Source organism: Macaca fascicularis, chromosome 8, assembly GCF_037993035.2.
Source record: "Macaca fascicularis isolate 582-1 chromosome 8, T2T-MFA8v1.1".
Lineage (NCBI taxonomy): Eukaryota > Metazoa > Chordata > Mammalia > Primates > Cercopithecidae > Macaca > Macaca fascicularis.
In genome coordinates this window covers 73,641,166-73,664,598 of record NC_088382.1, presented here as the reverse complement: position 1 = coordinate 73,664,598, position 23,433 = coordinate 73,641,166, and the positions used below count along the sequence as shown (strand labels likewise).

The 23,433-nt window shown below is 36.3% G+C and overlaps 1 long non-coding RNA gene across 2 annotated transcripts in view; it reads right to left on the bottom strand.

Annotated features, from left to right (window-relative positions):
• Positions 1 to 23,433, bottom strand: part of LOC123575210 (uncharacterized) — a 133,889-nt gene that overhangs the window by 106,711 nt on the left and 3,745 nt on the right. The window contains exon 2 of one of the 2 annotated variants that reach the window (XR_010577317.2): positions 5,972 to 6,106. This is a non-coding gene — a long non-coding RNA (uncharacterized lncRNA). Of the gene's footprint in view, positions 1 to 5,971; positions 6,107 to 21,880; positions 21,916 to 23,433 lie in introns of both variants that reach the window. The other variant, XR_012416452.1, reaches the window with a different exon arrangement.

Here is a 23,433-nt window from a genome sequence, read left to right as displayed (position 1 = left end):
CTCCTTGAACATTAAAGAGAGCATTTCTTTGTATTTTAGTTTCCTTTTGGTATGTTGGCAAATGGACTGTTTTCCTGATAGTGGCTCCTTTCAAACTAATGTGTCTTTTCGTCTCTGCATGTTTTTATCATATTTGCCTTTGCATTTTTTTCAATAGTTTTTCTATGTGTGCCTACTTGTGATTTTCCTTGCGTTGATCCAGCTTAGATCATTAGGGTTCACAGTGCTTCTTGAATTTGTGTTTTATTTCTTTGCTCAGCTTTAGAAAATCCCCAGTTATTTTGTAACTATTTCCTCTTTTTTGAGACTTCAATTGCATGTATTTTTACTGTATATCCCGTCTTTTGTGTTTTCTTCTCTTTTTTTTTTATCTTTCCATCCTTTTGTATGTCTCTGTTTCCTTGTGACTGTTTTCTTCTGTTCTGTCTTCTAGTTCTCCAATCCTCTTTTCAACTATATCTCTTCTGCTGTTATCCAACTATTGAATTAATTTTCATGAAGGAAATTTTCAGTTTGAGAGTTTTAATTTGTTTCTTACTTATAATTTTCAGTTCTATGTAAAATTGTCAAACTTTTTTCACTTCCATGATCATATTAGGCGTAATTAGTTTAAAATCTTTGTCAGGTAATCTCATTATCATGATCTCTTGTGAATCATTTTCTATTATGTTCCTTTTTCTTTTACTTTTTATCAACTTGTTTTGTTTCTTCATTTGCCTGAATACTTTTGATTGGGTGCTGATCATCATCTATGAAAAATAGTAGAAATAATTTAAAGCCTGAAATTATATTCCTACGCACCAGGTCAAATTTATCTTTATTTCCAGCAGGTGGCTAGGGACGTTCGCAATCTTAGATAATCTAAATATAAACCGAGGCTGAGATAACTTAAAGCTGACTTTCGGTCCCTGTAAAAGAAAGTTTGTTTCTGCCTTAATCTTACTCTTGAATACTGACCTTTGGTTTTCAATATAAAGGCTGAACAATATAGCAAGAGATCACGTTTAAAAAAAGATCTTGGACAAGGATGTTGGTAGCAGTAGAACTAGTAGGTAGTGGTTATGTTGAAAATATATTTCACAGATTAAAACAAGAAGATTTGCTGGTGAATTGGATCTTGAAAGAAGTAAAAACAATTTTTCCTCAGTTTCTGACATGAGTAATTGAATACTATATACTGAGATAAATAGAAATAATGGAAGAATGCACTTGGTGAGTATCAAGAATGTTACTGTAAACCTGTTAAGTGTTGAGAGGATTATGATACATGTTATTTACCAGGCAAATACACAGTAGCAATAATATGACTCTAGCATCCTATCTACTAAGAAAATATATATATACTCACAGTGCAATCATGGGTAAACCATCTTTACCTGAAACTTGTAAGAGTTCTTAATCTAACAATTACCATGACTCAGCTTGTAGCACTATTGACATTATCTATCTAATATACATCCCTGCCTGAGAGGACATCTCTCATGTCTTCTCAAAGTAACTTCTGCTGTATTAATTGTTACTCCATGTATGATGTAGAAGGGAGAGAAATACACTCTAAGACTGGGAATAAAGAGGAGAAGAATTGTGATTCAGACTTTAGCTGACAGATACTCAAAACATGCAATTAGAGAGTGAGAAAGTGCCAAGCTGAAGATCCTAAGCAGCATCTACCGTGGACTCCTTAAGCCCTGGAAATGTATCTGACCTATAGGTACCATCTCAAGAAGCATCAAAGGATAATGAATGGCTGCAAATTTGAGTTGACAGCACTGTGAAGTCATTTGTGTCTTTTTATTTTTACAAACACAAATCCACAGGATCTTGCATAACATTTTCTCTAACAGTAACCTTCTAAAAGGTTTGTGGAGGGTCATCTGAATGGAGTTTTCCCTGTCTTTAGAGATCAAGAGGAATATTTTGTCTAAGTTACATCAGTAGTACAAGCGTATTACATCTTGAAACACATTTCTTACCCACAATTAGCTCAGACAGCATAGGCATCAAAAGACTGAAAGTTTAATTTTCCAAAGCTATTTCCAGCATTACCATGAAACTATACTGCTGATCCTTCCACTGATTCAACATCTGAGAGTAGAAGTACCTCTTATCACTTTAGTTTATACAGATATATTTAAGAAACTAAAGGATATAAAATACTCCAGAAAAATAGTACTCAATATCTTCATTACTATTATGCTCCTTCTTTCAAAAGTGCAGAATAGATAAGAGGGTAACTGATACCTAGAGGAGATCATGGTAAAACGAAAGACTTAGAAAGTAGTAGAAGAGAGAACTTGAAATGTTCCTGACACATAGAAATGATAAATACTCAAGGTGATGGATATTCCAGATATTCTTACTTGATCGTTACACATTCTATGCATATAACAAAATATGACTTATATCCTATAAATATGTAAAATATTATATATCAATAATTATTGCTTGTTAAATTAGTGTTTTTAATGTGGGATTCCATAGGTACTTATCTGTGTCATAGAACAACCATAACTATTTATTCTTTTCCCAAAAAATAAACACTGAATTTTCCTTCCACTTTTCCAACTTCTGTAATTTAGGAAACAGGCCAAAAAAGGGTGATATACTGATGATAAATCTGTTCATAGTCAATTTCTCTCATTTAAATTTAAAAAATAAACAAAAATCAATAGATGATGTCTCCCTGGAAAACAAATTCACTGAAACTGAAAGTAAATGAACAAGTATTTTTTCTTTTTACAACAATCTATAATGTTAATTTTAGATGCATAACTAATATTTAAAGGGATAGCCACATTAGCTATCAGGTTTGGGAATTCTTTGCTAACATGACCAGTTCAATACTAAAATCCTAGAGGGCAAAAATTTTAATGAATTTGGTTTGTGTTGGGTTTTGTTTATATCTATCACAATCAAACCTATTATTGAAAATGTTGGGTCACCATTTGATATCTCTTGCTAGTTGTGTATTTTACAATTGTCCCTTCATTTTGTCAACAATACAGAAAATCTACATGTTGAATAAAAAGAACAACAATTATTTTCTTTTTAAACAAAGAAATTAGATGAGAATGATTCCTGTCCCAAAGATCATATTACAGGAAGCTTATAAGTAGCTTTCCAATCTTTATTCCATGAGATTCTATATGCTAGCGAGAACATATTAGAACACGAAATAATTTGACATAAGGCAGTTTTGGCAATAGAGTGAAACAATGGCTTTTGCCAAGGACACCTGGAATGAAACGGTAAAGAAGTTATATGAGATGAAATGAATTTTACCCATGCTGTAACATTCCATCTACATCTTCTATGATAAGAAAGAGAAAAAAATATTTGAATACTTTATCATATACTTAACATTATAGGAGATAGTTAAACCAATAGACTAAGTAATAATTACACTTCTGTCATTTGCTATAGATGCTATATAATTTAACTCTTACGTTTTAAATGATCAATTTTCCCCTGTAATATACTTTGAACAATCACTTCCTCATTCTATTGGTTAAAAGCTAGAAGAAAAAATTGCTGTAGTAACTTGGGTTTATTTTCTTAAAAAGAATACATTCAAATTTGGGGGATCAAAAATCAATATTTTACATAGTAAGTATGAGAAGAGGGTAGCAGATTTCATGTCTATGTGCACACAAACACATACATGCAAGTACATGTATACATAAACACACACTCACACATCCTCCATTTTATGTAAATACAGCATGGAGCCTTATCTTTTCACTGTTGGAACATCCAGGGCAGCACAGAACTTATACCTCCCTTACAAAGTTACAAAACACACAATTGTTACTCTATAAAGTGAATTTTGTATCATGTTTTTGTGGTTATTCAGTTAACTAAAATGTACTTTCAGGTTTTTAAACCTAATATCTAGAATATTTAATATAAGTAAAAAAGGAAAAGTCCAATAAAACTGAAAAAGAATACATTACTGTTTCTGCCAATGTCTTACCCCAGCACTTTTCAATAAAAATATAATGTGAACCACATATGTAATTTTAAATTTTCTAGTAACCACATTAAAAAACAAATATGAAAAAGAAAAAATGAAACATATTAATAATAGATTTTACTTAGCTCAAGATAGACAAAATACATTCATTTCCATGTATAGTCAATATAAAAATTATTGAACCATCTTGTGTGTTCTTTCAGATTAGCTTTCAGAATCCAGCGTGTAAATTACTCTTAAAGCACATCTTACTTTGAACTAGATTTATTTCAAGTGCTCAGGAGCCACATGAGATGTAGTCCTGTGAAGACTAGTGTTGATTTCCAAATCAACACCTTTTCTTAATCTCTCTCCTAATTTCCTTACTCATATTCCCAACTGCTACCATTCATCTCCAACTACACGAATATACTATGGCTAATAGTAATATTTTTGTCCTCCCTCTCCAAATTAATTGCTTCTCCTCTTATATTCCCTGATTTTGGTTAATAGCATTACTAACCACACTCACATAATTGTACAAATTAAAAATCTGAAGGATGTTCTCCACTTTTCCTTCTCCCTCATGTATCTTCAATTTAATGTACATCAAAGACATACTGAATTTGCACCCTCTTGTGTTTTCCCATTGTCTTTAAGTTGCTAAAACCGTAAACATAGATATCTAAATTCTTGAAGACTTCCCAACTCGTCTTGCTATATCATCCATCCATCCTAAATTATTCAGATCACGCTCTACACTGAAGGGAAACTGATCCCTTGAGCAAATGTGCTATTAGCTTTAAAAAATTAAAAAATTAAAATGGAGGCCGGGTGCAGTGGCTCACACCTGTAATCCCAGCACTTTGGGAGGCCAAGGCAGGTGGATCACCTGAGGTCAGAAGTTCAATGCCAGCCTGGCCAACATGGTGAAACCCCGTCTCTACTAAAAATACAAAAATTAGCCTGATGTGGTGGCGCATGCCTGTGTAATCCCAGCTACTCAGGAGACTGAGGCAGGAGAATCGCTTGAACCTGGGAGGCGGAGGTTGCAGTGAGCCTTGCACCATTGTACTCCAGTCTGGGCAAAAGCAAGACTCCGTTTCAAAAAAAATTAAAATTTAATTATACTACTCTCTTAAATATGTCCTACAGATTATTTTACCTATATCTTTTATTTAAAAAAACATACTGTATTTTCTCTATGTATTAATTGTTAGAGATATAGCAGCAAACAGTACAATTTTCTTCCTGTTTTCAAAGAGCTCAAAGTATAGTGTCTACGGCACGCCCACTCAAAAAAATTTTTTAAATATGAGCCCAGACTATATTTCCAGTTCCCCTGTTCACGTAGACACTTTACTAGGTTGAGCAACCAAACCCCAAGTCATCATCTTTAGTGATCTAAGACTTTCAACACATATTTTCATCAAAATCACTAGGCACGAAGTGGTTGATTTCAAGGCACATCAAGCTTTTTTCTTAGGTAAGTAATGAATACTCCAGTTTATTATTGTACAAACTAAGATTTTGTACAGAAATCTTTAAAGGGAAGAGAAATGGTTCTAATTTTAAATAAGAGTGTTAAATATTATTTTCTGATTATATTTTATATATCAACCATAATAATATTGGACTGTGGTCTCTTATACATATCACACTCTTAAATTTATCTTTTACCTTGTTTATTTGTTTCAATTCCCTCATTTCTTCCCAGTTCTAATCTACATTTATTGTTATTATGCTTGTTTTTACTCCTATAGAAATATACAAAATAAGAACCTCTGGATTATGAGAAATAATATATCTTTTGGGGTACATATTCCACTCAATAAAATTCGTGTGACTCGCACTACAAAGTTGGATAACTCTTAAGGCACTTTGTTATAGAGTAAAATGTACCATTACCTTAAGTATGGGCCTATTCAAAGAACATAAATGAGAAGCATTTCAGAAACTCCGAACGTATTGGAATAAGATGAATAAATTACGTATAAAGGCATTTAAATTTATCTTTACCTCAAAAAATATGATTACCAGCCAGGCACGGTGGCTCATGCCTGTAATCCCAGCACCTTGGGAAGCCAAAGAGGGAGGATCACGAGGTCAGGAGATCGACACCATCCCAGCCAACTTGGTGAAACCCCGTCTCTACTAAAAATACAAATAATAATAATAATAATAATAAATAACTGGGTGTGGTGGCACGTGCCTGTAATCCCAGTTACTTGGGAGGCTGAGGCAGGAGAATCGCTTGAACCCGGGAGGTGGAGATTGTCGTGAGCCGAGATCGCACCACTGCACTCCAGCCTGGCAACAGAGAGAGACTCCGTCTCAGAAACAAACAAACAAAAAAAAGGATTCTCTAGTTTTAGATTAAAACTAGTTATAGCTAACAATTAGTTTTGTTTAACAGAATCCTGGTTGAAACAATACTGCGATGCTTTCTTCTTGTTGTTACTGTTATTCCTTTTTCTTTTTTGGTCATTGCCTACATAATCATTATTTAATCAAGCAAACAACCAAAAAAAGTCTCTTTCTGATCCTATTTATGTTATGTTTGGCCTTTTATTATGATTGATGCTGATTGATAAACTAGCTGATAGCAGAAATTTAGAAAGAAGAAACTCTCATAGAGCCCTTCTGAGGGCCAAGTATCACTCTGCCCAGTATTTTCTGAGGTTTTTTTCCAATTTGTCTCCATGAATACTCTTCGTGTACTAGTCAGGATACATTAATATCTGTAAGAAGCAATCCCAAAATCTCACTGGCTTTACTATAATAAATAATTATTTTTCACTGACGTTGTTATTTAACATATATCGAAAGGATGAGAATAAAAGAACTAAAATTCCATTGAAGCATTCAGGAATCCATGTTCTTTCTACCTAATAATTCTGCCATCCCTTGGGGCTTCTTTTTCCTTCAATAGATCTTTTGGATGTGCCTGGAGCACAAAGAAATTAAGAGTGGGAAGAAATGTCCAGGAAGTTTTATGAGCCAGGCTTGGAAATGGTGAACTTCACTTCCAATACTTTGTCGGCCAGCATGCAATTACAGGATCTTGTAAGTTAGTGTTCTTGGATGCCAAGGAGGAAAAAGAAAAGGTTTTTGCATACAACGCTGTATTTGTGGCATGTGAGGAACTCAATATTTTTATTCTCATTTTGTAAAAGAGAATAAGAGATATTAAGTACCTTGCCCAAAATCACATAGCTAATAGAGACAATGATAGCATTCAAACCTCAGTTGTCTGACCCTAAAGCCATTTCTCTTTCTACAGTTTGTTTCAGGTTGATTATTCCTTTCTTAGACCTTCCAAAATAACGGGGAGACACTGGCTGCTCTATTCTCACTCCATCACTCTTTTTAGTAACTTATTTGATTTATGTCTTTGAAACAAGCACTCAAACATGCTTGACACAGTTCTTCTAACCTGCTTAAAGCAACCAGGTTTCAGAACATTCTTGTTCATCTGCCTGCTATATGGGAAGTGCCTGCCTAGTCAGGAACACCTTACAGCTCTTCCTGAGATTAGGGTTTGGAGTGAAGAGGAAGTTTTAGGTCATGAATCCAAACCACTTCCCCCAGTAAAAATTTTCAGTAATATAATTTATATCTTAATCTTTTCATCTAGATTTTCTCTCCCTAATGGTTCCAAACTTCTGCGGGGGCAGAATAGAGTATTATTAGCCTTATAGTCATCTACTCTTGTATTTATTTTTCTCTAGAGTAACAATTTATTAAAGTGCAAAATGAAAGTGAATGTATGTCTAAGGTGACTAACTCTTTCCCATAAGGAAATGTAGTTATTGGTAAGTCCAAGATAATTAAAACAATAGAGAATTTTTATTTATTACACCATACTTAATGGTTTTATTTTTAATTGTGCTATTTGACCTTGAATATAACCAGTAATAAAGCAGTACCTTGAAATGGGTGGTAGGTAGCAGAAATAAAACCAAGAAGAGCTTTGTCTTAGTTTGGAATGCATACAAGCATGCACTCAGCATGAACAGGTGATTAATGCAGATCCCTGACATGAGAGGGGAAGAAACTGAATCTTGGAGAGAACAGACTAGGCAAAAAGTTTGTGGCAAAAGAGGAATGAGGACAAGAACCCCCTGAGACTTGGTACAGTTTTCATTATTTAATTGTTGAAAGCAAATTTATTCTTTATTAGTAGTACTTAAATCACTTGTATCGAAAGAACATATCCAACATATACTCAATGGCAGAAGATTAATATTTCACTTCAATCAACCCATGAATTCAATTAATTAGGGCTGGACATCAGATCATATTTTTAATAAGATTATTATTTTTAAATGAATATCTCTGTTTTTACAGTGGAAAACAAAGAAGTTTAAGTAACACTCTCTAGGCCATATTATAAGTGCAAAGCTGAGCTAGGAAATAAGCTAAAAGCCCTTGTCTATCCCTTATAAGTACAACATAATAAAATTCATTATAATAGCAGTCTAGTTTCATCATAAAACCATAACAAACCATACTTATGTTAAAAACAAAGTAATATTTTGCCTAGTAAAACTATAGTAAATTGGTTCTAGTAATAGCAACACCATAATAATCATACTGAAAAATAGCTGCATGTTGCAATACATATATTTACTACACTATTATAATAATTATAGTTCCACCATAGATTTCTTTTAACAAAAGCTAAATTTACTCCAGTAATTGCATTTTCTTTTTCTGCTCCATAATTATAAATATAAAAGTGTAACTTTTGATGTGATGTATGAAAGCTTCAAATTTATTTCTTACCATTATTAAATTATTTAGAATTAAGAATCATTATTTGGAAAAAAAAAAAAATTTCCCAGAACAAATATATCTACCTGCATAAGAACAGAAAATTTTTCGTAGGATGCCAAAATTAAAAAAAAAAAAAGAGTTAATGATGAAATTTAAGCATGAAAACCAGTTTCATATAAAGGGGAACAGCACACACTGGGTCCTATGAGAGGGTGGAGGGTGGGAGGAGGAAGAGAATCAGGAAAAATCACTAAGGGGTACTAAGCTTAATTCCTGGGTGATGAAATAATCTACATAACATGCCCTCATGACACACATCTACCTATGTAACAAACCTGCACATGTACCTCTGAACTTAATATAAAAGTTAAAAAAAGGTTAAAAAATGGGGCATGCCCAAGATGGCCAAATAGGAACAGCTCCAGCCTCCAGCTCCCAGTGTGAGCGACACAGAAGATGAGTGATTTCTGCATTTTCAACTGAGGTACTGGGTTCATCTCACTGGGGCATGTCGGACAGTTAGCAGTTCGTGCTGGTCCACGAGTGCAACCTGACCAGCGAGAGCTGAAGCAGGAGGAGGTATTGCCTCACCAGGGAAGTGCAAGGGGGAAGGGAATTTCTTTTCCTAGCCAAAGGAAATTGAGACACACGACACCTGGAAAATCGAGTAACTCCCACTCTAATTCTGAGCTTTACCAAGGGTCTTAGCAAACGGGCACACCAGGAGATTATATCCCACACCTGGCCCAGAGGATCCCATGCCCACGGAGCCTCCCTCATTGCTAGCACAGCAGTCTGAGATCTAACTGCAAGGCAGCAGCGAGGCTGGGGGAGGGACACCTGCCATTGCTGAGGCTTAAGTAGGTAAATAAAGCTCCTGGGAAGCTCAAATTGGGTGGAGCCCACCACAGCTCAAGGAGGCCTGCCTGCCTCTATAGACTCCACCTCTGGGGACAGGGCATAGCTAAACAAAAAGCAGCAGAAACCTCCGCAGAAATAAATGTCCCTGTCTGACAGCTTTGAAGAGAGCAGTGGAACTTCTAGCATGGAGGTTGAGATCTAAGAATGGACAGACTGCCTGCTCAAGTGGGTCCCTGACCCCTGAGTAGCCTAATTGGGAGACATCCCCTACTAGGTGCAGACTGACACCTCACACCTCACACGGTGGAGTACACCCCTGAGACGAAGCTTCCAGAGCAAGAGTCAGACAGCAACACTCATTGTTCTGCAATATTCTATATTTTGCAGCCTCCACTGCTGATACCCAGGCAAACAGGGTCTGGAGTGGACCTCAAGCAAACTCCAACAGACCTGCAGCTGAGGGTCCTGACTGTTAGAAAGAAAACTAACAAACAGAAAGGACACCCACACCAAAACCCCATCAGTACATCACCATCATCAAAGACCAAAGGCAGATAAAACCACAAAGATGGGGAAAAATCAGTGCAGAAAAGCTGGAAATTCAAAAAATCAGAGCCCATCTCACCCTCCAAAGGAACACAGCTCATCGCCAGCAATGGAACAAAGCTGGATGGAGAATGACTTTGATGAGTTGAAAGAAGAAGGCTTCAGTTGATCAAACTTCTTAGAGCTAAAGGAGGAACTCTGTAACTAGCGCAAAGAAACTAAAAACCTTGAAAAACTATTTGGCGAATGGCTAACTAGAATAACCAATGTAGAGAAGTCCTTAAAAGAACTCACAGAGATGAAAACCGTAACACCTGAGAAGTACGTGACAAATGCACAAGCTTTAGTAACTGACTCAATCAACTGGAAGAAAGAGTATCAGCAATTGAAGATCAAATGAATGACATGAAGTAAGAATGGAAGTGTAGAGAAAAAAGAGTAAAAAGAAATGAACAAAGCCTCCAAGAAATATGGGATTATGTGAAAAGAACCAATCTACATCTGATTGGTGTGTCTGAAAGTGACGGGAAAATGGAACCAAGTTGGAAACGCTCTGCAGGATAGCATCCAGGAGAACTTCACCAACCTACTAAGGCAAGTCAACATTCAAATTCCAGAAATACAGAGAGCACCACAAAGATACTCCTCGAGAAGAACAACTCCAAGACACATAATTGTCAGATTCATGAAAGTTGAAATGAAGGAATAAAATGTTAAGGGCAGACAGAGAGAAAGGTCGGGTTACACACAAAGGGAAGCCCATCAGACTAACAGCAGATCTCTCGGCAGAAACTCTCCAAGCCAGAAGAGAGTGGGGGCCAATATTCAACATTCTTAAAGAAAAGAATTTTAAACCCAGAATTTCATATCCAGCCAAACTAAGTTTCATAAGTGAAGGAGAAATAAAATCCTTTACAGACAAGCAAATGCTTAGAGATTTTTGTCACCACCAGGCCTGCCTTACAAGATCCTGAAGGAAGCACTAAACATGGAAAGGAACAACCGATACCAGTCATTGCAAGAACATGCCAAAATGTAAAGTCCATTGATGCTAGGAAGAAACTGCATCAACTTACGAGCAAAATAACCAGCTAATATCATAATGACAAGATCAAGTTCACACATAACAATATTAACCTTAAATGTAAATAGACGAAATGGTCCAATTAAAAGACACAGACTGGCAAATTGGATAAAGAGTAAAGACCCATCAGTTTGCTGTATTCAGGAGACCCATCTCACATGCAGAGACACACATAGGCTCAAAATAAAGGCATGGAGGAAGATCTACCAAGCAAATGGAAAACAAAAAAAAGCAGGGGTTGCAATCCTAGTCTCTGATAAAACAGACTTTAAACCATCAAAGATCAAAAGGGACAAAGAAGGCCATTACATAATGGTAAGGGATCAATTCATCAGGAAGAGCTAACTATCCAAAATATATATGCATCCAATACAGGAGCACCCAGATACACAAAGCATGTCCTTAGAGACTTACAAAGAGACTTACACTTCCATACAATAATAATGGGAGACTTTACCACCCTACTGTCAACATTAGACAGAGCAACAAGATAGAAAGTTATCAAGGATATCCAGTAATAGAACTCAACTCTGCACCAAGTGGACCTAATAGACATCTATAGAACTCTCCACCCCAAAGCAACAGAATATACATTCTTCTCAGCATCACATCACACTTATTCCAAAATTGGCCACATAGTTGGAAATAAACCACTCCTCAGCAAATGTAAAAGAACAAAAATAACAACAAACTGTCTCTCAGACCACAGTGCAATCAAACTAGAACTCAGGACTGAGAAACTCAATCAAAACTGCTCAACTACATGGAAACTGAACAACCTGCTCCTGAATGACTACTGGGTACATAATGAAATGAAGGCAGAAATACAGATGTTCTTTGAAACCAATGAGAACAAAGATACAACATACCAGAATCTCTGGGACACATTTAAAGTAATGTGTAGAGGGAAATTTATAGCACTAATTGTCCACAAGAGAAAACAGGTGAGATCAAAAATTGACACCCTAACATCACAATTAAAAGAACTAGAGAAGCAAGAGCAAACACACACAAAAGCTAGCAGAAGGCAAGAAATAACTAAGATCAGAGCAGAACTGAAGGAGATAGAGACACAGAAAACCCTCCAAAAAATCAATGAATCCAGGAGCTGGTTTTTTGAAAAGATCAACAAAATTGATAGACTACTAGTAAGACTAATAAAGAAGAAAAGAGAGAAGAATCAAATAGACGCAATAAAAAGTGATAAAGGGGTTATCACCACCAAGCACAGAGAAATACAAACTACCATCAGAGAATACTATAAAAACCTCTATGTAAATAAACTAGAAAACCTAGAAGAAATGGATAATTTCGTGGACACTTGCACTCTCCCAAGACTAAACCAGGAAGAAGTTAAATCCCTGAATAGATCAATAGCAGATTCTGAAATTGAGGCAATAATTAATAGCCTACCAACCAAAAAAAGTCCAGGACCAGATGGATTCACAGCTGAATTCTAACAAAGGTACAAGGAGGAGTTGGTACGATTCCTCTTGAAACTATTCACACCAATAGAAAAAGAGGGAATCCTCCCTAACTCATTTTATGAGGCCAACATCATTCTGAAGCCAAAGCCTAGCAGAGACACACACAAAAAAGAGAATTTTAGAGCAATATCCCTGATGAACATCAATGCAAAATTTCTCAATAAAATACAGACAAACAGAATCCAGTAGGACATCAAAAAGCTTATCCAACGTGATCAAGTGAGCTTCATCCCTGGGATGCAAGGCTGGTTTAACATATGCAAATCAATAGACATAATCCAGCATATAAACAGAACCAAAGACAAAAACCACGATTATCTCAACAGATGCAGAAAAGGCCTTTGACAAAATTTAACAGCCCTTCATGCTAAAGACCCTCAATAAATTAGGTATTGATGGAATGTATCTCAAAACAATAAGAGTTATTTATGACAAACCCAAAGCGAATGTGATACTGAATGGGCAAAAACTGGAAGTGTTCCCTTTGAAAACTGGCACAAGACAGGGATGCCCTCTCTCAACACTCCTATTCAACATCCTGTTGGAAGTTCTGGCTAGGGCAATCAGGCAAGAGAAAGAAATCAAGGATATTCAGTTAGGAAAAGAAGAAGTCAAATTGTCCCTGTCTGCAGATGACATGATTGTATATTTAGAAAACCACATTGTCTCAGCCCAAAATCTCCTTAAGCTGATATGCAACTTCAGCAAAGTCTCAGGATACAAAATCAATGTGCAAAAATCACAAGTATTCTTATACACCAGTTACAGACAGAGAGTCCAATCATGAATGAACTCCCATTCACAATAGCTTCAAAGAGAATAAAATACCTAGGAATCCAACTTACAAGGGATGTAAAAGATGTCTTCAAGGAGAACTACAAACCACTGCTCAGTGAAATAAGAGAGAACACAAACAAATGGAAGAACATACCATGCTCATGGATAGGAAGAATCAATATTGTGAAAATTGTCATACTGCCCAAGGTAATTTATAGATTCAATGCCATCCCCATCAAGCTACCAATGACTTTCTTCACAGAATTGGAAAAAACTGCTTTAAAGTTCATATGGAACCAAAAAAGAGCCCGCATTGCCAAGAAAATCTTAAGCCAAAAGAACGAAGCTGGAGGCATCATGCTACCTGACTTCAAACTATACTATAAGGCTACAGGAACCAAAACAGCATGATACTGGCAGCAAAACAGAGATATAGACCAATGGAACAGAACAGAGCCCTCAGAAATAATACCACACATCTACAGCCATCTGATCTTCAACAAACCTGACAAGAACAAGAAATGGGGAAAGCATTCCCTATTTAATAAATGGTGCTGGGAAAACTGGCTAGCCATAAGTAGAAAGCTGAAACTGGATCCTTTCCTTACTCCTTATGTGAAAATCAATTCAAGATGGATTAGAGACTTAAATGTTAGACCTAAAACCATAAAAACCCTAGAAGAAAACCTAGGTAATACCATTCAGGACATAGGCATGGGCAAGGACTTCATGTCTAAAACACCAGAAGCAATGGCAACAAAAGCCAAAATTGACAAATGGGATCTCATTAAACTAAAGAGATTCTGCACAGCAAAATAAAGTACCATCAGAGTGAACAGGCAACCACAGAATGGGAGAAAAATTTTGCAATCTACTCATCTGACAAAAGGCTAATATCCAGAACCCACAAAGAACTCAAACAAATTTACAAGATAAAAACAAACAACCCCATCAAAAAGTGGGCAAAGGATATGAACAGGCACTTCTCAAAAGATGACATTCATACAGCCAACAGACACATTAAAAAATGCTCATCATCACTCGCTATCAGAGAAATGCAAATCAAAACCACAATGAGATACCATCTCACACCAGTTAGAATGGCAATCACTAAAAAATCAGGAAACAACAGGTGCTAGAGAGGATGTAGAGAAATAGAAACATTTTTACACTGTTGATGGGACTGTCAACTAGTTCAACCATTGTGGAAATCAGTGTGGTGATTCCTCAAGGATCTAGAACTAGAAATACCATTGGACCCATCCATCCCATTACTGGGGATATACCCAAAAGATTGTAAGTTATGTGGCTATAAAGATACATGCACACGTATGTTTACTGCAGCACTATTCACAATAGCAAATACTTGGAATCAACCCAAATGTCCATCAGTGACAGACTGGATTAAGAAAATGTGGCACATATACACCATGGAATACTATGCAGCCATAAAAACGGATGAGTTTGTATCCTTTGTAGGGACATGGATGCAGCTGGAAACCATCATTCTCAGCAAACTATTGCAAGAACAGAAAACCAAATACCACATGTTCTCACTCATAGGTGGCAATTGAACAATGAGATCACTTGGACACAGGAAGGGGAACATCACACACTGGTTCCTATTTTGGAGAGGGGACGGGGGGAGGGATAGCATTAGGAGATATATGTAATGTAAATGATGAGTTGATGGGTGCAGCACACCAACATGGCACATGTATACATATGTAACAAACCTGCACGTTGTGCACATGTACCCTAGAACTTAAAGTATAATTTAAAAAAAAAAAGTTAAAATAATAGTCAGTTATATATAGAATACAGAATAACCTGAAGTAACTGCACTTAACAGAAAATAAGTTATTTAATCCAGTTCATGTCATCTCCATGAGAAGACCAGCTTTTCCTCAAGTGTTGATATGGACCCATGAACCTGGACTCTGCCTGCTTCTCCAGCCCTCAGAGAAGAATGAGGACTTCCCAGGAATTTGTAAGAATAAAAGTTGACCTAAAGGAGCTCATCAACATGCTCTGGGGAATGTAATACACTGCCAAACAGCAATGAGCCTGGGAAGAAACCCAAACAGCTTCTTGGCCATGGCTAAGCTTAGCTCATTAAGTATAGACATCTATTATGAGAATTCAGGTCTGAAAAGTTTTAACAAAAGAAACTTCCACTTCTACAGAAAGCAAAGTTCCTCTTCCTCTGTCCTTCAACTGGAGTGTTCATACTGTGCCACAGACTAGCCTGATGCTCATCAAATCTGTTTCCATTTCCTGAACATAAACTCTACTGTCCAGCCTGTAGATGATTAGGAGGGGTTCACAGGACCAGACCAAGGGAACATGGGTGGAGCTGGGTTTTGCCACTTCCAGGATCATGCACTTGTGATCCTCACTGTGCTGTTTTCCTTTTATAGTAAGTAAACATGTAGCACTAAGAGATAAAAAGTGCCCAAGTCTCCAAGTCTCCTGCTCACAGGAGTGCTTCCCAACCCACATGGGCCGTTACTTGGGCATGCAATTAATCCTCACGGCATTACGCCACTGAGAATCTGGCGATGTTTGTTTTAGCAGTTAACCTTTTTTGATATAAGAAGCCAAATGCCAGTGCCCTCACTACATTCTGCTTTAACGCTATTGGTAGAAGCAGTCACAGAAAACAGTTTACTGTATTATTTTTTCTCTCTTTCCTTCCTCCCTTCCTTTTTTAATCTCTCTCTCTCCCTCCATCTTTCCCCCCTTTCCTTTCTTTCTTGCTTCTTCCCATTTTTTTTCCCTCCTTGTGAATGGAGTTGGGTAGGTAGAGAGCTGCAATTCTCCCTCATCCCTTATCTCCATGTTTTTCCTTTCTTTCACTTCTCAGTACTATCTCATTACTTGTGTTTTGAATTGTATTTAGAATAATACTATAAACTACAACATATAATGTTTTGATTGTAACCTACAAAGAACCTCTGTCAAATATCTATACAAATCTAGCACAGAGATTTAAGCAATAAAAGGTTTACGTATAAACTGTCTAAATAGCTTAAGGATGTATTGCAACGGAGAATTTCCCATTATTTAACACTACTTAAAGTAAGGTAGAAAAACATCAGCGATTTTAATTTCGAGCTCTATAATTCCTAAGGCAGAAAAAAAGAATTATGTTTCATTCTGTTTACAGGGTTTTTTTTCCCTGTGATTTCCTGCCTATTGCTTGTTTTCAGAACTTGCATTGCATTGTCTCCTTCAATTCAGCTTCTTGTGCACACCTCTGGCTCTGCAGTTCAAGATGATCTCTTTTCTTTTTGCAAGAGAATTCACATATCCAGCTGCCTATCCCCACATAGCTGCTGTATTTCATATGAGTTGTTTCAGAATATTCCCACAATTGAAATAGGTTATCTCACTGTCTTCCCATTGCTTTTGTTTTCTTAAATAGAATTCATCTTACCATACCTCTTATAGCCTGTTACAAAGTATTATCCAGAACATACAAATATGTATCAGGGACATTCTGTCTTTAGTAAATTTCCTCTCAGGAAAAACCTTGATAGAAGGAAAAGCAGTAAAGCCTCAAGTGCAATATAGGTGTATGTATCAGGCTAGGTTACTATTTTTCAAAATTATCTAGAAGTACATTTTTTACAGAAACTGTTAAAAGCTAGCTTTGCTCTAAATGAAGTTTAATTTTTTTTATACATTGCTAACCTAAAACATAACAATTAACATCTGGTTAATTGGTTTGTAAGTCAGAAGCACGGGAAGCCCAGCCCACTGCTTCATGTCTCTGCTCCCCAACCTGAAGAAAGCACTCTAGGTTATCCTTTAAGTGGTCCCTGAGAGCGACACTTTATAATCCTTACTGCAGTATTAAATGCAGTTGTGATCAACTAATCAGAATTAAACCTCAAGTTAAAACCTACTTGCTATATCTTTATTACAGAATTACTGAATATGAGCTTTAAGATCAGAAAAGCCTATGTTCAAATCTCTGCCACTAACTTTTTGCTAAACAAGAGGACATTTGGAGCATTACTGCTAACTGGTGGCAGTTTAACAATTGGCCTCTAGAAGTGAGCCTAGAACATGGTGTGAGGCACTCATCTTTCTCTTTGTTGCTCAGCCCCCTTTGGGGCAAGAAGGTAGCCTCAGAGGGTAAAGTCAAATCTAGCCCAGGCACCTGCCATCTTGTGGGTCCAGAGCCCTGACAATTTTCCTTTACTCCAGATTTGCGGGCATCTTTTTAAAACCCCTAATGCAAAAAGTCTTATTTTCATCCACCCTTAGATGGAGGAATTGCCAGCACATCTACTGAAGTGTGGCTACACTTCTGTCCAGGGAGTTTATATATGTCCTTCTTATGATATCATCCAAAATGTGACCTACTTGGGGGACTTCTTGTGCTATAGCAAAATACTCACACATGTGTGCATGTGTACTCACACATGAAACTTCAACCCCTGCTACATATGTCAATTACCTAAAGCAAAGTCCTGCAAGTGATCAAGTGTAACATATATGTTATTTCACTTGTCTTTATGAGGGTATCTATTGTGTATTGCTCTTCAGACTACTTCATACTATATCACAGGGGCTTGAGGCACGATGTCTCAACCAAACAATTCTACTCCACTTTAGATAATTGAGATTCTAGGTGCTTGGATTTAGAAATGGTGATCTCTGATCACTAGAAATAGGCTTATGAGGGAGTTTCCTTTAAATTTTATTAATTATGTAAATGCAAGGGCCAAATAACTACCTCTAGTATTGAGAGAACAATGGAATAAGAAGGTTCATAAATTTGTTTTTTTTAGAATGCCATGAACAATGTACATAAGATACTCAGGGGCTTTCAGACATCCATTAAGGGGGATATAGATGTTCCACTGAAGGCCCAATGTCAAGGAAGAGCAATAATGCTCCTAAAATAAAACTACCTTAGAAACAAAAGAATCTAGATTAATGTCCTGCTCTCTCTACAAGTCTAAATTAAGTGTTTTTTGAAGAGAGTTTTTGTATGTTTTTTGCTACTGTAAATGCCAGGTTCTGGAAGCTTCTACTGACCCAGCCACTCTGTACAATTGTGGGAGCTTAGAAAACAATGAGCAAGCTTGGGAGTGTGTATTAATCTGCTCTCATGCTGCTAATAAATACATACTTGAGACTGTGTAATTTATAAAAGAAAGAGGTTTAATGGACCCACAGTTCCACATGGTGGGGGAGGCCTCACAATCTTGTGGAAGACAAAGGAAGAGCACAGGAACTTCTTACATGGTAGCAGACAAGAGAGCATGTGCAAGGGAACTCTTATTTATAAAACAATCAGATCTCGTGAGACTTATTCACTCTCACAAGAACAGAATGGGAGGGACCCGTTCCCATGATTCAATTATCTCCAACCAGTCCCTCCCACAACACGTGGGAATTCAAGATGAGATTTGGGTGAAGACACAGCCAAACCATAACATTCTGCCCTTGGCCCCTCCCAAATCCCATGTCCTCACATTCCAAAACCAATCATGCCTTCTCAACAGTCCCCCAAAGTTTTAACTCATTTCAGCATTAACTCAAAAGTTAATGAAGAATGGAAAGGAGAAAACAATTGTTCAAATTGGTACAAGTAATTGAAAGTACAAACATGTTAATTTGGGACAATTAATTTAGAGAAAAAAATGTTTCAAGCAGTTTTATACACTTATTCAACATGCAAAACAAATTTTTAAATAAATGCATAAAGAAAGACCTTTGTAAAACAGAAGTCTACGTTTCATTATGTCTCTATTGGATACCCCTCCTCAGGGTAATAATGCCTTTCTGGGTTAAAATATGAGATATCCACCAAATAACATACTCTCCACACCTCTGCAGCCACAGAGTAGGAGGACACAGAAAGTTAGCTTACAGCCATGAGTTGTTAATTATTGAACAAGATAATAGTAATAATTACCATACTTCAAAGAAAGCAAGTATAGTATAGCTTGCTCTCTTGATTGTGTTAAGTGAGCATCGGCTCTGGTCTGACTGTAAGAACTATAGTCACAAAAATAAGTTGAAAAGCTGAGAGAAGTGCTGGTTATTCTATAGCTTTTGGTATTAACTTCCTCTTTGGATTCATTTTCTTCTATACAATGACTTTAGTCAGAAGTTACAGTGAAAAAAGAGGAATGCAAAAATACTAGTTTTTGTGTCCTGCAAGGGGTAAACAGGGAAGAAAGGGAAGTCTTTCTTAGGAAGATAGACATGCATATAGATTTTAGAAGAAAGTGTTTTTGTGTGTGTTTAAACTAATATTCTACAAGGGTGCTCATTTACTTGTTTTCTGTAACTAGTACCAAATTTGGCAGTTCTTTTCTCTCAAGTGCTCTATTCTTTTTGTTGTTGTTGTTTGTTTGTTTTTATCAGTGCTTGAGAAAAGGGGTCCAAATATCAAAACAATTGCTGGTTCAAAAACTAATTCATTACCTGATTAAAAAAAATTATTTTGAGACCACATTAAAAACACTACATGAAGAGTACGTCCCAACTCAGAAGAAACCAAAAAATGACTAATGATCTTACCGCATTCAGAATACAAGGATTAGTCAATGAATCATTATTCTTTGGCTTGCTCTGACTCTTTAAAATGAGGCCCATTTTTCTGTCTCCATTTTTCCATTGGCACTGTCTGCTAATTTTAAATTTTTACTTTTTTGTGTTGAGGGGGAGTGATTTTCATATAACCTTTCAATGACGCAGAAGAAAAACTAGAGTTTTCAGTTTGCATGAGGTAGTGCTTCACATTAGTAACTGTATCTCATATCAACACCTATGCTTAGAAACAAACTCCTGCCAAGTGACCAATGGCAATAACAAAGGGGAAAGAGAAATAACAGCACATGCAAAAAAAAAAAAGAGCCTCCCGCAACAGGGAGAAAGAGAGTACTGACAGTGTTAGAGAAAATGAAGTTACTATGTCATCGTTTTTTTAAAGAGGAATAATACGTATTCATACAAACACAACTGCTAAAAGGATGAGGACACTGTATATAGTTGTCTTACTGTAATGCGTGGTTTACTGCATGAATATCATAGGCTCTTCTATTAGGATATTTTAGGCTAGCCATCATATCCTGATCTTATTGGTACAAATTGTTTACACTGACTATTAGAATATATAGTATTTTCTTTCTACTTTTGTAAGCATATTTTTTTCTAATTACAAAAGTTATATTTTCATATTGGAGAAAATTAAGAGTTTACAGGAAAGGATGAAGAAAGAAGAAATCAATCATAATCTCACAGTCTAGAGATAATTTTGTTAGCATTTCACCTTTTTTTCTTACACATGTATGTATATGTATGTGCACACAATATAAAAATGTATACTTTGATTATTTTTAAAACTCAATTTTATTACAGAAATAGTAGGTAGTTATTGTAGGAAAACCAGAAAATGTGAGAAAAGCTTTTAAAAAGAAAAATTACTAATAATTCTACTATCTGTATATTTGGGTATTAAAACTCTACATCTTGTTTTAACCTATTTATTTATTTATTTATTTATTTATTTATTTATTTATTTTGAGATGGAGTCTCACTCTGTTGCCAGGCTGGAGTGCTGTGGCGCAATCTTGACTGACTGCAACCTCTGCCTCCCGGTTCAAACGAATTTCCTGCCTCAGCCTCCCGAGTAGCTGGGATTACAGGCACGAGCAACCATGCCTGGCTAATTTTCATATTTTTAGTAGAGACGGGGTTTCACCATGTTGGCCAGAATTGTCTCTATTTCCTGATCTCATGGTCCACTCAGTCTCCCAAAGTGCTGGGATTACAGGCATGAGCCACCGTGCCCAGCTTTAACCTACTCTTAGTTTAACAATATGTAATGTATATTTGACCAAGTCATCAATTATTTTCCTATAACATGTCTGTTAATGGCTAAATAACATTCTACTGAAGAGCTATACAATCATTTAGCCAATATACTGTAGGATATTTGAGTTATGTAAATGATCATTTTCTAACACTTTTTTAATTATAGGTTGTTGTACATTGAGGGTTGTGTGCATGTGATTGGGAGCAGTACATGATAAGAGTATCTAGTCTTCAATTAGAGAACCAAGAGATTCAATTGGTGCTTGGATCTAACTCAATGCCAACAGTGCTACACCTGCCTGGCTGCCATTGACTGAGATTTTAACAGTAGGACTTGCTAAACAACAACTTAAAAAAACAGCAACTTTTGTGCAGAGCAGCCACCCTTGGCCCAAATAGAAAGGTCTGTATTAGCCCCTTTCTCCTGTACAACAGCACTCACTAAGTTCACAATGAGAATAGGAGGGGTACTTGACATTTCATAATCAAACATCCTTTCATAAATGCCCATATGCAAACTCACACTGATCACTGAAATTAATTACTACTCACAGCAACTGTCTGAAGTCACTTTCTCTTTCCAAGTTCTGTAAATGGAAAACATAAATAGACATAAGACAAGGGGGCTTTCATAAAATAATAGAGGAAATCACAAGTAAAATGCCCCTACTGTTTCTTTTGCTGCCCCATTTAGAAAGGAAGTAAAACTAAAATGAGAAACTTCAATGAGAAAGCATGTTAAGAATGTTTTTCTGAGAGGAAAACATAGAGAGAGGCTTACTCTTATAGAGAGGTTTACTCTTTTCAAAAGCATCTGGGCAATCAGGACACAAAGCTAAATAATTTATTTAATCAAATCTATCAAAATATTAGTTAATTTTAACTGTATCATCAAACTGGTTATTAGTGCTCATTATATAAAACCCCCAAGGAAGGGAATGTGCTTGTGTTCCTGTAAATGTGTAGTATACAATTTTTACATTTTATTGCACTTTTTGATTAAGCCAATCAATAATTTTTAATCAAGTAAACAAAAAAAAATACTGGTTAAATCAAGCAATATGATCAAATGGTCATCAGTGTTTATTTAAGTCCCCAGTGATAAGGACTACTGTGTAAATATAGCTATGTGCAGAATGTGTACATATAATTGCTTTTTCCATTTTAAATTCACATATATCTTCCCATTGGAAAGAAAAATGCTGCTCTATCTATAATGCTGCATAAGACTATCACCTCTTCTTTCCAGAAACCTGAGGAACAGACAGTCTGGGGTCTTCCCTGTAGAAATCCTACTGGACAATATTTCTAATACTGACCATTCAACTAAAGCAAACTCCTTTTCTTCCATCAAAAGCATTTAAAAATTGAATCAAAATAATTGAACTAGAATCTTCAAAGGACAACATTCTAAAGTCTTTGTAGGTTTCATAGAACAGAAACAATTTTATTTTAAAGGCAAAAGATTCAGTGAAAGAGAAAGTGTAGAAGAATCCTCACAGCAACAGTACTCAACTAAAAATAAGCAGCAGAGATTCAGCCATGTGGAAGAGTTTCTACTTTACAAATCCTTAAGGGTTTGAATAAGAAAGCTTAGAATAATAGCTGTGTGTGGCGCAGTGGAGGAAGTAACACAGCGTATGGTTGGGTTAGGATGTGTCCAGTCAAGTTGTTGTTCGTTTCCTCTGTCAGAGAAACAGGATTCTTGAGCTCCACAAGGAAAAAAAAAAAAAAAAAAAAAAAAAACCAAGCCGGTTATATTTCTGTGCAGTACTGACGATGCTTATTATTCTTTGTTCCTAATATATAGAGGCACAATGCTGCTAAGACCCCTGGGCTTCAGAACTAGGATAGCTGGGTTTAAGTCCCATACCAGCTGTGTGGTCTTACTTGGGCTTATAGCTCTGAATTTCAGCTTCTTTCCTTGTAAAATAAAAATGGTAATGCCTGTCCACCTTTCAGGGCAGATATAAGTAGTAAATGATACACTATGAGTGGGGAAAAGCATAGCACAACACCAGGTATCTGCTAGATATTCAACAAATGTTAGCTTTTTTCCTTTCCTTTTTTAAAAAACACTTTAAGATTTGGGCATTTCTCAATTT